The sequence below is a fragment of the Carcharodon carcharias genome, chromosome 2 (genome assembly GCF_017639515.1).
Source record: "Carcharodon carcharias isolate sCarCar2 chromosome 2, sCarCar2.pri, whole genome shotgun sequence".
In the NCBI taxonomy this organism is placed as follows: Eukaryota; Metazoa; Chordata; class Chondrichthyes; order Lamniformes; family Lamnidae; genus Carcharodon; species Carcharodon carcharias.
The window spans coordinates 88785214-88798463 of record NC_054468.1 but is presented as its reverse complement, the minus strand read 5'-3'; the positions used below and the strand labels follow the sequence as shown (position 1 = coordinate 88798463).

The window sequence follows — 13250 nt, the reverse complement described above, 5'->3', positions numbered from 1 at the left end:
GGCTTCCATCTCAACACAATTTGTTGCCATTGTACCCCACCAGCTGTTTCTTAGCCCATCTCTAAACCTCTGAGAATATTGAGGCCTATCACGCTATGACCCTATTCGTAGTGAGTGGCTGTATGTGATGGGAATGTTAATGGTGAGTCTGAGTTAGCTGTTCAGATGGAGATTTGAGGAGGTGGCTGGAGAGAAAGGAATGCATGGAACTGCACACTGTGTCAGTCAGAGGGCTGCTCGACAGGAGAATCTTGGGGAAGTCAAACAGTGATGAATGCTACCTGAAGTTGGTATGACACTCACCTTTACTCACCTGGCCAAATGAGATCATTAAACCATTTCTGACACTGTATTGAGGTCCTGGACACCACACTCCTGTTGCTGAAAGCCTCCACCCTCTGCAACTTCCAACCATACTGGTTTAGTTGGGATGGCTGGTCTCTTCCTCCCATCTAAGTCAATTAGGGAGGAATTAAGCAACTATGCAAGCAAAAGTCGTATCCAACCAGTCCATGCTTGCAAAACTCAAAACATAGGCTGGAAATTTTCGTTCGGCATGCGGGCGTACACACTCGAGTGTAAAATAACGTGTGATGGTGTTGGGCGAACATCCCGAAGTCATTATGCACTTGCGCAATATTTTACTCAGCAGGCATGAGCATGAGTTGCAGCCATGCCCGCCATCAATTATGAGGCCAATTAAGGTCATTAAAAAGACAATTGAGCTGTATTTTGCATTGCCCGTGTAATTTCAAGCTCATCACATGGGCAAAATGGGCAGGCAGGCTGCCAACAGTTTCAAAAACCTCATCCAAGGGCAGGATAAAAAGGGTCAGCAGCATTGCCAGTGTGTGCAGTGAGGAATTTCGGAGGTAGTTTGCTGCTGGTTGTTTATTGGTACTTGGCATTTTCACCTCTGTTTGGGGCTTCAGTCTTAACAGTTCCAGGCTTCATTTCAGGTCTCATTGGTGTCTCCAAGGCCCCTAGAGGATTCAGACATGTGGACCCTTCCAGGTATCAGACAGCCTTCCGTTACCCTGGTAATGGGGATTGTGGTCTCCACTGGGGCACCTCCGCTGAGGAGGAAGAGAGAGGAAGAAGGGAGAGGAGGCCAGGTGTCCCAATGCAGCTTCCAGCAGAGGGACCTGTGGGAGGAGAAGTGCAGGCACAAGGGGCTCAGGGCCAGCAGGAAGTCTAAGGCAGAAGGGGCTGCAGAGAAAGCCACTATCCTGCTGCCAGGGTTTACAGGCAGCGATGCAGCTACCTCAATATGTCTGAGGTGCAATGCCGAAGAAGACTCCACCTTTCAAGAGAGACAGAGACCTCTATTTGCCAGATGATTGGGCCTGAGATCAACTCCGAATGTATGGTTGGACACCCCATGCCAGTGACTTTTAGAAGATCACAGCGACCCCCAATTTTTATGTCTCCAGCTCTTTCCGGGGGTCAGTGGGGGATCTGTGTGGAGTCTCCCAATCAGCTGTCCATTGTTGTATCAAGCTGGTGATAGAAGCTCTGTTCAGTCGGGTTCTGACCTTTATTCTTTACTGTACGGATGAGACCAGCCAGGCTGAGTGAGCCAGAGGCTTTGCAGCAATTGTTGGGTTTCCTCGCTTCCAGGGTGCCATTGACTGCGCACATGTGGCCATCAAGGCGCCAGTGGGTGAGCCCGGTGTCTTCATCAACAGGAAGGGCTTCCACTTGATGAACGTGCAGATAGTGTGTGACCACAAGATGCAGATTCTGCAAGTCTGTGCAAGGTACTCTGGCAGCTCCCATGACGCATACATCTTGAGACACTCCCAGATGCCGAGGTTCTTCAGTGCTCCAGCTGGACTGGATGGATGGCTGCTGGGTGACAAGGGCTATCCATTGAAAAGATGGCTCATGACGCCACTCCGCAACCCAAGAACAGAGGCAGAGAAGCGCTACAATAGGAGTCATGCCTCCACCAGGGCGGCAGTTGAGAAGACCATAGGTCTTCTCAAGTCAAGCTCCCAAAGCCTGGGCCGTTTAGGAGGTGCAGTACAATACCCCCGAGAATGGGTGTCACTGATAGTGGTTGCATGCTGCACTCTCCACATTCTGGCACTGGCAAGGGGGGATACACTGGAGGAAAAGGATCTTGACGCAATTGCACAGGCCACAGGTGATGAGTCCAGCAGTAAGTCAGCAGAGGACCATGGTGAAGAGAACGCTGAGAGTGTGGAGGCAGACCTCAATAACCTCCAGAGAGGCAGGAGCGCTTCTATCCAGCGCTTCTTCGACTAGGCTTCCAAAGATTTGCTTCCAATTCATGCCAGGGTTGCCACCTCCATCCCAGATATCTGGAATGACCCTTTTATTTGCACCCAAAGTCCACTTGATGCCTCCGTATCCAGCCACTCATGTCCAGCATTACATACTGGCATACCCTGCACCAGAAAGAAAAATGATGAAGCATACTCATACCCCCACAACAAAAACAAATTTAATGTTATTGTCACATTGAGAGCATAATGGCATTACCATAATTGGTGTTGATGTCCATACCAGCAGACATATAAACCAAGCATAAATGAACAGAAAATAACCTGTGAAATGTTCCCCTTGTGCTCATGGCGCCTTTAACTTATGTTTCTGAGTGCTACGTCTTGGTGCAATCCCCCCTCCGCCCAATCCCTCCTCGCTGGCACCGGCATTGGAGGCAGCCTGCTGACTCTGGTGTCTTGTTGGCCTTGGTGACCTTGGCAGTTGTCCTCTGGTCTGTGCTGGCCCCGCCTGGAAGGGAGTGGCTAGTGCCATGGCTGGCATCTCCCCAGTCATCGCAATCTCATCAGGTGCCATGGTCACTGGGGGAGGAGCTGCTGTCATCATCCAGAGTGTCTGAGTGGAGCCCTCAGAGACAATAACCTCCTTGCTCACCATTGGTAGATGGGCAACTAGCTGGGCTACTGGGTGCCTCATCCATCTCCCACACTGACACTGACCACCTGTGTGGGGGCTTACAGGTCCGAGCACAACCCCAGGAACCCCTGATTCTATCCCTGGAGCTGCCTCTCCATGAGAGTTGCCACTCTCTCAATGGAGGAGGCAGTGCACTTGGCTATGAGGGTCAAGGCAGTGCTGATGCTCTGCATGGATGCCTCCACAATGGAGACCATGGCACACAGACCTTCATGGCTCTCCGCTAATCCTCCCACATATCCAATGGACATCCAGCATCTGCCGCTTAATGAACGATTCCATAGGTTCATCATCTGCCTTCGACTGAGCATCGTCCTGGTCCCCAGCAACCCTCTGACTGCCGGTGCCCTGGGCACTCTCTGCCTTTGCCTGCGCCTCAAATGAATGTGAAGTGTCCTCACCAATATGCACCAACATTCTAGCCACCAATCTAATGCCCACTGAGGTGCTGGTATCTGCGCTGGTGCCTGGTTCAGAGAGGGGGTGTGACGCAGGTGCAAATGAAGCCCAGTAGTTCTCCATTGTTAGGGGTGGCCCTTCAGGGTCCAGAGAGTGACTGGCAAATTGAAGGGACAACAAGGACATGTCATTAGTTAAAGTCATCACTCTGTCACTGTGCTTGCCAGGCACGCTGGTGAGACAATGGGGATCTGCATCACGGTGCCATCATCTTTCAATGATCAATGAGGACTCCAGGTTTGAAGCTCCCATCAATGAAGAGACTACACTAGAATGTTGCACAATCCAAAACTCTCACCTCTGTGCACTGCACTCTTACCTTCGTCAGGTACCCCCGCCTCTCCATGCCCAGCTCAAGGATGCCCTGCTCGAATCAGGTGAGCAGCAGCAGCAGGTTGGGCAGGCCTCCACCTGTCCATGACTTCTCCAATTGGTTATGGCTTGGGCAGAACTCATGAGCCATATTATAAGGCTGGGAAGACTTTGAAATGCTCTGAAACTGTCAAAATAAATAAGCTTCCATTCAAACTCCCCTTGAAACTTGGCATAATCCTTTCAATTGCTCATAAAGCTATACAGTACTAAAACAGGCAATCAAAAATGACTTTGAAGAAACATAATCCCGTCAGTTCATAAAAATGTCAATCAAACATAGCTTAATGTCCCCTTTACAACTGTGTAAAAAAAACCCCACAGAGCAGAACCATTAGTAGGTTTTGGAACTCATCCAAGCATTCATATTGTGATTTCATTGTATAGCTGTGTCAACAGAGGTTCTAAAACTGAATACATTGAAAACTTTGAAGCAGCTTAACAGTTGGCCAGTCTGACAATTAAAGAAGTCAGCTATCTGGTGAGCAGAGGTAGGTGAAGGGTGATATCCTGTATGCCTATCATTCATTTACAGAACTGGGCCATTGTAGGAGTAAACAGAGGTGGACCTTCAAACCTGCCAGCTCCAGCTTGCGCCCATATCTGACATCACATGATAAAAATAACGTGGGTGGGTAGAGGCGGCCAGGAGGCGGGTTCTCAACTTTGGGACATGGCTTGACTTGCGATTCCCTCCCTAGGAATGAAAATCTGGCCCAATGCCTCCAGATTTTCATAGATGTAAAACTTCTCTTAAGTTCTCGCTTGACATCAAAGTGAAGCATAGGTCTTAAACATTCTTGCTTATTAGTTTTGATAAATTTTACAATTTTTTATTCATGTAGCAAAACATTCCATAGAATTTAGGTGTTATAACCCACTGCCTTTGTATTCAGTGAGGAACAAAACCATGCTGCATCTGCCGCCGACTGCATACAGCATAGCTTCCTGTATTTAAACTCTCAACATTCCTATGTTGGATAGACTTACAAGTCTCAGCTACAAATTTTGATTAAAATATTAGCATCTCTTAAAACACTAATCTCCATGCTGATGACAAGCCTCTGGAGACAGAAGATTCTGGAACTCCGGCATGAGTTTTGTGAAAATCTAGCAGAGATTCCAGAGGATATCTGTGCCCTGGCTCAGATAGTGGAAGAGTTCACCCAGGGGGTGTGTGTGGGGTGTGTGTGTGTGTGTGTGTGTGTGGTGAGGAGGGGCGCGGGGGGGGGTGGGTGTGGGAGGGTGGGGAGGCAAGTCAACATTTTTAAACCCCATTATTTTCGTGGAGTCAGGGCTATTTTCTCAGGAGTGCTGTGCTCTCCCTCTGGTCTGTGCGCTCAGCTCCCCTCCAATGCGAGTTGGCAATTCTCAAGGAAAGCCAATCCAGCAGACTGGGGATACATGCAACATTGCTGCTCTAACATTTACAGGAAACTGAGCCACTGACTGTAGATCTCCTCTGGTGGGAAGTGCCACCTGCGCACAAGAGGCTGGTAGTGTGCCCTTTTATGCCTGCCTCATTTGTCCCCCCTTCCTGATGCCCCTTTGGTGCTCACTCTCTCGATGGCTGTTGCGCTCTCCCTGCTGGAGGTCCCAAAGCCTGAGTGAATAAGGCCTATAGCATTTTACTACCCTCACTTCTCAGGGCCTCTCGCCCACCCTTCCTCTATACATACAAGTGCCATATCAGAGAGGACACTCAAATAGAATGCTTCCACTGTGCTAGCCAAGTTTGTCTCTACTCTAGATTGTTACTGCCACTGTCTACTCAGTATCACCCATCCTACCAAACCAGGTTACCTCTCATAATTCCTACCACCTGCAGCCAATACTGACCTTCCCCTGTGTTGTGGCTATGATCTATGTGCCTCACCAGGTAGGAAATGATGTTATATACCACATGTTAAGTAGTCTACAGTGTGTAGCCAGCCAAGTAAGATGTGTTATCAAGAGCTCTCCTCAAATGTACATTGTTAGAAACCCCGAAAATATTTACATAATTCAGGAGTTTGAAGCTCAGGATCTGTAGTTCTCAGCAGGGCTCGGGCCTCCCTGCACACGTATGAGCCGGGGAACGGGCGCACACATGCAGTTCCTCCATTGTTACACCTTCAGGCCGGGAACTGACCCTGCGCACATCAGCGAAGATAAAGAGGAAAAATGGAATGGCGTGAAACTGGAGGTCAGGTGATCTGAAGAGGAGCGCCATTGAAGGGAAGGTGTCCCAGGGAGCAAGAGGTGGGATGAGGGGCGGGGGAAGGTCCCAAACAAAGAAGAAATTCCCAAAGCAAAGAGTGGGGCAGAAACAGGCCCCAGAAGACAGTTTCAGGTACCCGAGACGGCAGCCAAACGTTGGTGACTCTGTGCTGCAAGAGCAAAGGTGCCCTTTGGCATAATGGCGTTCAGCTGTGTTTCCCGTCATCGGTCAGCGGGGAGCTCATTGTAATACATCAGCATCTCATTAAAAGGCCATCCCTCCAGACTCCGGACCCCAGCCGGATCATCCGTCCACGTCAGCAGGAAAGCACGTCGATGTGTCTGACAATAGTACACAGGCGACGTGCACTTGGCAGCCTTCGCTTTGGGGGAACTGAGGTGAGTGAGCAGCAGCGTTTTCCTCAACTCGCCAGGGTCACCTGTTGCTGTGTGGTCTTTACGGGCACCGGCGGGGGAAGTGCCGCCCGGGCCCGGAGGTGGGTGTAGTCGGGGGAGGTGGTGGTGCGGGGTGGGGGCGGGGGGAGGGGTGTCCGGGGGCAACTGCTTCCCTGGCATTGGATCCCACGCACAACCAATCCAGGTGGGGGCAGGGTAAGCGAGGGCAGTGGCCACACGTTAGGGACACTGTTTAAACTGACCAGGCCTCTGCAACTGAGACAGATCAGGTGCAGCCACAGTGATATGATTGGGACCAAAACAAAAATAGCTGGAAAATCTCAGCAGATCTGACAGCATCTGAGGAGAGGAACAGAGTTAACGTTTTGAGTCCGTGTGACTCTTCATCAGAACATACGGACTCGAAACGTTAACTGTGTTCCTCTCTGCAGATGCTGTCAGGCCTGCTGAGTTTTTTCAGCTATTTTAGTTTTTGTTTCAGATTTCCAGCATCCACAGTATTTTGCTTTTATCTGTGATATGATTGGGGTTGGGCTCCTAGCCTGCCCACCCATGCAAGCAATGCAGAGGCACCAAAGGGCCACCAAGCACTCCACACCTTACCCACACCATCCCCCCAGCCCCCCACAACCCCCCACCCACCCGGCACAGACTTCGAGTTTGCCACTGCTTTATTGGACCGTGGAGCAGTTGGACTGCACACATTGTACAATCTCCTTGCTATCGCTGGCCATGTAGCAGTCACTGCTGGAGGTGCTCACAGCCCCTTGCAATCTCAGCATCCTGGTTAGGATCAGTGTCCCCCATGTCGCAGGTCGACAGGGCAGCCATGCAGCGCACTCATCTCTGGCCATCCGAGGGGTAACTAGCACTCTCCGGGAAGCATTAAGGGGCGGTCACACAGTGTCAGGAAAGGTGCTAAGTACAGCCATGATAACCACGTCTCTCTCTCTTTCATACTGCAGGATCATGGATCCTGGTGACCTAGCTGTGTGCCTGGTGGCCTACAGAGACAGTAGAAGATGGGGGAGAGAGTGACTGAGGTACCTGGATGCACAAAAGCAGGAGCAGCAGCCTCATGAAGAAGGGGCAGCAGGGGCTCCTGCACACACTGCCCAGGCGTGACAGTGAGCCGTGGCTGGTCGGTGCCTAGTGACACCCAGGGTCTATAGACACCGCCTGCCATTCCTGCAGGTGACTGATAATCAGTGTCGCTGATGACTGCACATGTCTAGGGACCTGGAGGCTCACATCTGCCACTTACTGCAGGACTTGGCACCAAGGGGACATGGAGGGCATCCACTGCCAGTGGCTGTGAAAGTGACAGCGCCGCTCAGTTTCTATGCCAGTGGCTCCTTTCAGGGATCCACAGGGGCCTCTGTGGGATTTCACAATCCACCACCCACAAATGTATCCATGAGGTCACGGATGCCATCTTCTCCATGGCACACAACTTTGTGCATTTCACCCAGCACCGGGACAGCCAGGATGCAAGGGCCATTGGATTCACCCTGATCTCTGGATTCCCACAGGTGCAGGGTGCGATTGACTGCACTCATGTGGTGCTCAGGTCTCCATCGCTACACTCGGTGGACTTCATCAATCACAGGAGCTTCCCCTCACTGAATGCGCAGCTGGTGTGTGACCACCAGAAACGCATCCTGCAGGTGTGCGCACGGTTTCCAGGGACTATGTATGACACCTACATCCTCAGAGGCTGCAGGGGTGGCTCCTTGGGGACAAGAGCTGCCCACAGAGGCCGTGGCTGATGACACCCATGCAGCAGCCTCAGACTGCAGCAGAGCGACGCTATAATGAGGCTCGTGCAGCAGCTCACAACTTGGTGGAGCAGACCATCGGGATGCTGAAGATGTGTTTCCAGTGCCTGGGCTGGTCAGGTGGAGCCCTGCAATACAGTCCGCAGAGGGTGTCACACATCGTCATCGTCTGCTGCACCCTTTACAACCTGGCGCTGCAACAGGGAGAGGAGCTGGCTGAGGAGGAGATGGAGGAACTGGAGGTCTCCTCGGGTGAGGATTTCGGCAGCAAGGATTAGGGTAAGGAGGTTCTCGGTGGTGACAATGCAGGGACGAGGCTCTCACACTGCCTAGATAAGGCAGGCGCGCTTGGGAGGCCCTCTTGGCAGCAAAATATTTGGAGGATGATGATGACATGCATTGAGGTGCCACCATAGATCCTCACATCACAGTTATGAACATTAGATTCCAGTCTGGCTTATCTCAGCTTCAATACCTTCTGAGAGAATGCTCCTGTCATGAAGGTGCAGTGGAGGCCCTAATAGTTACTCGATCGCAGGAGGATGATGACAACATGCAGTGAGGACCCTCCATAGATCTTCACAGAGCCTCTGAGAATGTCTGACTCCTGTCTGGCTGAGGGCAGCTCACTTGCGCTCCGTGATCAGGGCCATCTCAGAGACGCAGCCATGAAACTTTAGACACATCTGATGCTGTGTCCGCCTTCAGCACCTCAGCCCTTCAGGAGCTGGTGCAAAGCATCACTGGTCACAGATGCTGGTGTGATGGGGGCCAGCCTCAATTTAAAGGTGCTGCGAGCACACAGAGCGTATGAGGGAACTTTGTGGCCCCTGCCCACTACATTCTGGCAGCAATGACCAGCACCGCCAAGGTGCAGGCATCAGTAATGCTTCCAGGGAGTGTGAGGCTGTACCATCACTGTGGTCTGAAGGCTGCACAGAGCACAGGGAAGAGGCCCTGGACTGAGAAACCTGCCTTTATCTTGTGCAAAAAGGTTTCACATCTGAGTGACACGAACACTGCTCATCAGAACAAGGAGCCACATGCAGGTTGACATTCTTAGGAGTTTATTGACTTTAGAGAACAGTAGGTACAAGTGATCAACACTCGTGCCCAGGCTGTGCAACTACTTTCAACTAACTTTCCTAACCGTGCCACTACGTCTTGGTGCTCCCCAGACATCCACAGCAGAGGTGGAGGTAGCCTGCTGACTGAGACGCCCTGTCTGTGATGAATTTGGCGGGTATCCTCTGGAGGCCTGAGACTTGGAGGGCCCCGGCCTGCTTTTGGGGTCCTGCTGTGTGGCAGTGGCACCCTCCTCGGCCTGTGGAGCTGGCTCTGCAGAGGTCACAGGAAGAGGGGATTTGGCTGGGCCGGTCACTCCCAGAGTCACGTGGGTGGATAGCTGCGGAGCATACACCTGCTGATCCTCCTCCCTCTGGGTGCCCGAGGGCCCCTGGCTGACTCCGTGAGTGGAAGGGGTAACTGGAGTGAGATCGAGCTGCCCAGCACTCCTCTCATGTACACACTGTTGGAGGCCAACCATGCATCAACAATGGAGTTAAGCACACGCAGTGCATTAGGAGATACATCCTGGACCAAGGGGTCCATGGCAGCCGCCATTCTGCCAGTGTTGACCTCGGTGCGTTGCAATGACGGTGCTCTCATCTCAGCCTGAAGACGGACGGACTCCTCCATCGTGCCTTGCAATCTGAGGAGTGCAGCAGAAATCTCTTCCTGATGTTCCCTAGTTTGCCTTTGCAGCACCAGCAACTGTGACATGACTGAGTCCAGAGACTCATCATCTGACTCAGACTCAGCAACGTTCTGGCCTCCAGCAGTCCTCCAAGTGCCAGAGACCTGGGAAGTCCCTGCCTCCACCTGCTGTAGATCAGAAAGTGCAATGTGCTCAACAGATTGTGATCCCGAGGCTCCTCTAAAGCTAGGTCCCACTGAGGCGTGTGTCACTGTGCTGATGGAGGGTGTGGGTGAGCGCTGTGATGGGACTTGTAGAGGTGTGCATTCTGGTTCTCCTTCAGATGTCCCTTTCGAACTGGCTTGAAGGCCCTGGGTCTTGGACTCTGTCGGCTGTTTGGCAGGAGATAATTAGCGCATGGCAGTGGCCTGTGAAACAGGACACATCACTCACTGCATGGTTATCTGATGGTTGTTGCACTGCTGAATCCTTACTTGGTAGAGCAGCACCGACCTCACCATCAGCACAGAACTGATCCTGGTCATTGCTGGCCAGCTGAAAGGCTCTGTTGTCAAATTCTGCAATGATCTTGAACTCTGGCATTCCACCACCGGCCTGTGACGTTTCCTTCCTGTCGTGTGCCAGTTTGTCCTGCATGAATAGAGATGGGGAGAGTGTATCAGGACTCCTCTGGGCCAGATGATAAATATGCCTGGCCTGTGTGGGTGGTGAGTGGTCCCATGGATGGGATGAGGACAATGACGGTGTGTGTGAGAGAGTGAATGGTGATGTCCCTTGCACTGGCAGTGAGTGAGGGCCCTGTGGATGTGTGATAGGTTTGTGAGTGTGTGAGTTGGGAGTGATGAAAAGAATGATTTAACTTGGCAGAACGGAGGAGATCATTCATCCTTTTGCCCCAATGGGTGGCTGTCCTCTTCTGCAGGGCATTGGTGCTGACCACTGCTGCCCCCGCCTGCCAAGTCAGGTTGGTGCGTTGCTGCCCATCCTGCGGGGGTACATCCTGGTGGGCCTCCATGGCAGCTGCAGTCTTTTTGTCTTTGCTGGCCATGTCTCCCGGGCAGTGGTGGTAAGCTGGTGGCGATGAGTGCTGTGCCTTTTCAACATGGTGGCTGGCGTGATGCGATGGCAGGGTGATGGCGTAATGGTCGAATTGGAGGCCGCCCACCATCGACATGGCGTGTTTCCTGGGAATGCATGATTAATGAGGTGGGATTGGGACGATATGGTGTGAAAAGCCACCATTGCGGCTAGGGGATAAAACGCACTTTGTGCCGCACGCTTTTGTACTTAGTGCAAATCTGGGATGATTCTGCCCGGGATCATTCGCAAAGTTCAGGGCCAGATGGATAGGGCACCTTCATAATGTGCTGTCATTAAAGGTGGGTCAATCAGAGTATGCTTAGACCCTTGGCGTTTGAATAGAGCATTAAAGCATTGCCCACATCAGTCTGCAGGGGCAAAACTGGTCAGCTACTGGACTACCTTGGGGATTCCATTCACGCATTATTGCTTTCAGTAATTCCCTTTTAGTCTGTTTATCAGCCAAGACCTCTTTCAACAACGCATACACAAGGTCACTTGTGAAGTACCAGGGTGTATCTGTATAGAAGATGACATCGCTGTTCTTGGTAAGGCAAAGAAGGAACACGATTGCAACCTACATCTATTGATTGAAGCAACACATAGAGAGGGACTTGTCTTTAATAGTTGCAAGTGTGAAGTCAATGTTCAACAAATCAACTTTTTTGGCTCAATTCACTCAAGTAGTGAGGTCTGTCCAGACCCAGCTAAATTGGAGGATATGCATGCAATGCCAACTGCAAAAGATAAGGAGGATCTCCAATGCTGCTTGTGGCTGTTCGACTTTCTTCCTCCATATATTCCCAATTGTGCACAGAAAGCATCATCACTCAAGAAAGAAGTGTCTTGCCTATACATGAAGACCCCCAACATTTGTTCAATGAGCTCAAGAATTTATTATTCAAGGAAAACATCCTTGCTACAATTCTATGATCCCAGAGAAGAGGCCATCTTGAGCCACGTCTCAAAAGGGACTAGGGGCCTGCAAACTTAAAAAGGGAAAGAAGTTCCATTTGGTCCCAATCAAACTACTCCAGCATAAGGCAGGAGAGGTTAGATCTCATGACTGGGATCATGCGATTCCATACCTACCTACTTGGGAAGAAATTTATGGTGGAGACTGACCAAAACTGTTCAAAATAGTTTGGTGAAACTGTTAACACATGGCTATGACTGTGATGTATGCTATAGACCCAATAATTAACTGGTTGCGTCAGGTACCTGAAGGAGATTGTCAAGCCCTAGCAAAATTGCAGAAGTATCACTAGATCTGCTCCTTGATGCCACACTTGGTCAAATGCTGCCTTGATGTCAAGGGCAATCACTCTCACTTCACCTCTTTACTCCATGGTTGAACCAAGACTGTAATGAGGTCAGGAACTGAGAGGCCCTGGCAGAACCCAAACTAAGCATCAGTGATCAGGTTATTGCTGAGTAAGCACAGTTGATGACACCTTCCATCACATTTTTTTATTTGGTCATGGCACATGGGTGTCATTGGCAAGGCCAGTATTTGTTGCCCATCCCTAATTCAGAGGGCATTTTTAAGAGTCAGCCATATTGCTGTGTATCTGGAGTCACATGTAGGCCAGGCCTGGTAAGGACAGCAGATTTACTTCCCTAAAGGGGATTGGGTTTTTACAACAATTGACAGTGGTTTCATGGTCATCATCAGATGTTTAATTCCAGATATTCATTGAATTGATACCATGGTGAGATTTGAGCCCAGGTCTCCAGAGCAAGAACCTGCATTGCTGGATTACTACTCCAGTGACATTACCACTATGCCACTAGCTCCCCTAAAAAACAATTCTCAGGCTGTGTTCTCTTCCTCCAGCTCACTACAAGAGAGAGGGGGAACACATCAATGACAGTGAGCAACTGCTAAAAGCAACATTCAAAGTCTGCTTCCTGCTCAGAAGAGAACACTATAAATCTTCCTTGTGGTTTGTGAGACCAAACACTCTGGAAACACATCTCTAGAAAAAAATCTACAGAAATGATCCGTAGGGGTATAGTCTTAGCTGATAACTAAGAATAGATGATGGGGCAATAATTGGCTGGGTTGAATTTGTCCAGCTTTTTGTGGACAGGACATGATTGAGCAATCTTCCACATAGCTGGGTAGATGTCGGTGTTGTAGCTGTAACTCTTTCAAGTACAAACACATTTCTATCTGTTCCTATTCAGATGAAGTTACATTTTTTCATAGCTTGCCATTGTGAGATTTGAACTCTTGATCTTGGGGTTACAAACCCAGTACCATAACCACTTGGCTATTT

General features: G+C 50.5%; 1 non-coding gene across 1 annotated transcript; it reads right to left on the bottom strand.

Annotated features, from left to right (window-relative positions):
* Positions 1-12780: 12780 nt before the first annotated feature.
* On the bottom strand, positions 12781-12990 carry LOC121275586. The gene has a single exon (XR_005942525.1). It is a non-coding gene; the product is annotated as a small nucleolar RNA U3 (small nucleolar RNA).
* Between the last annotated feature and the right edge of the window lie 260 nt (positions 12991-13250).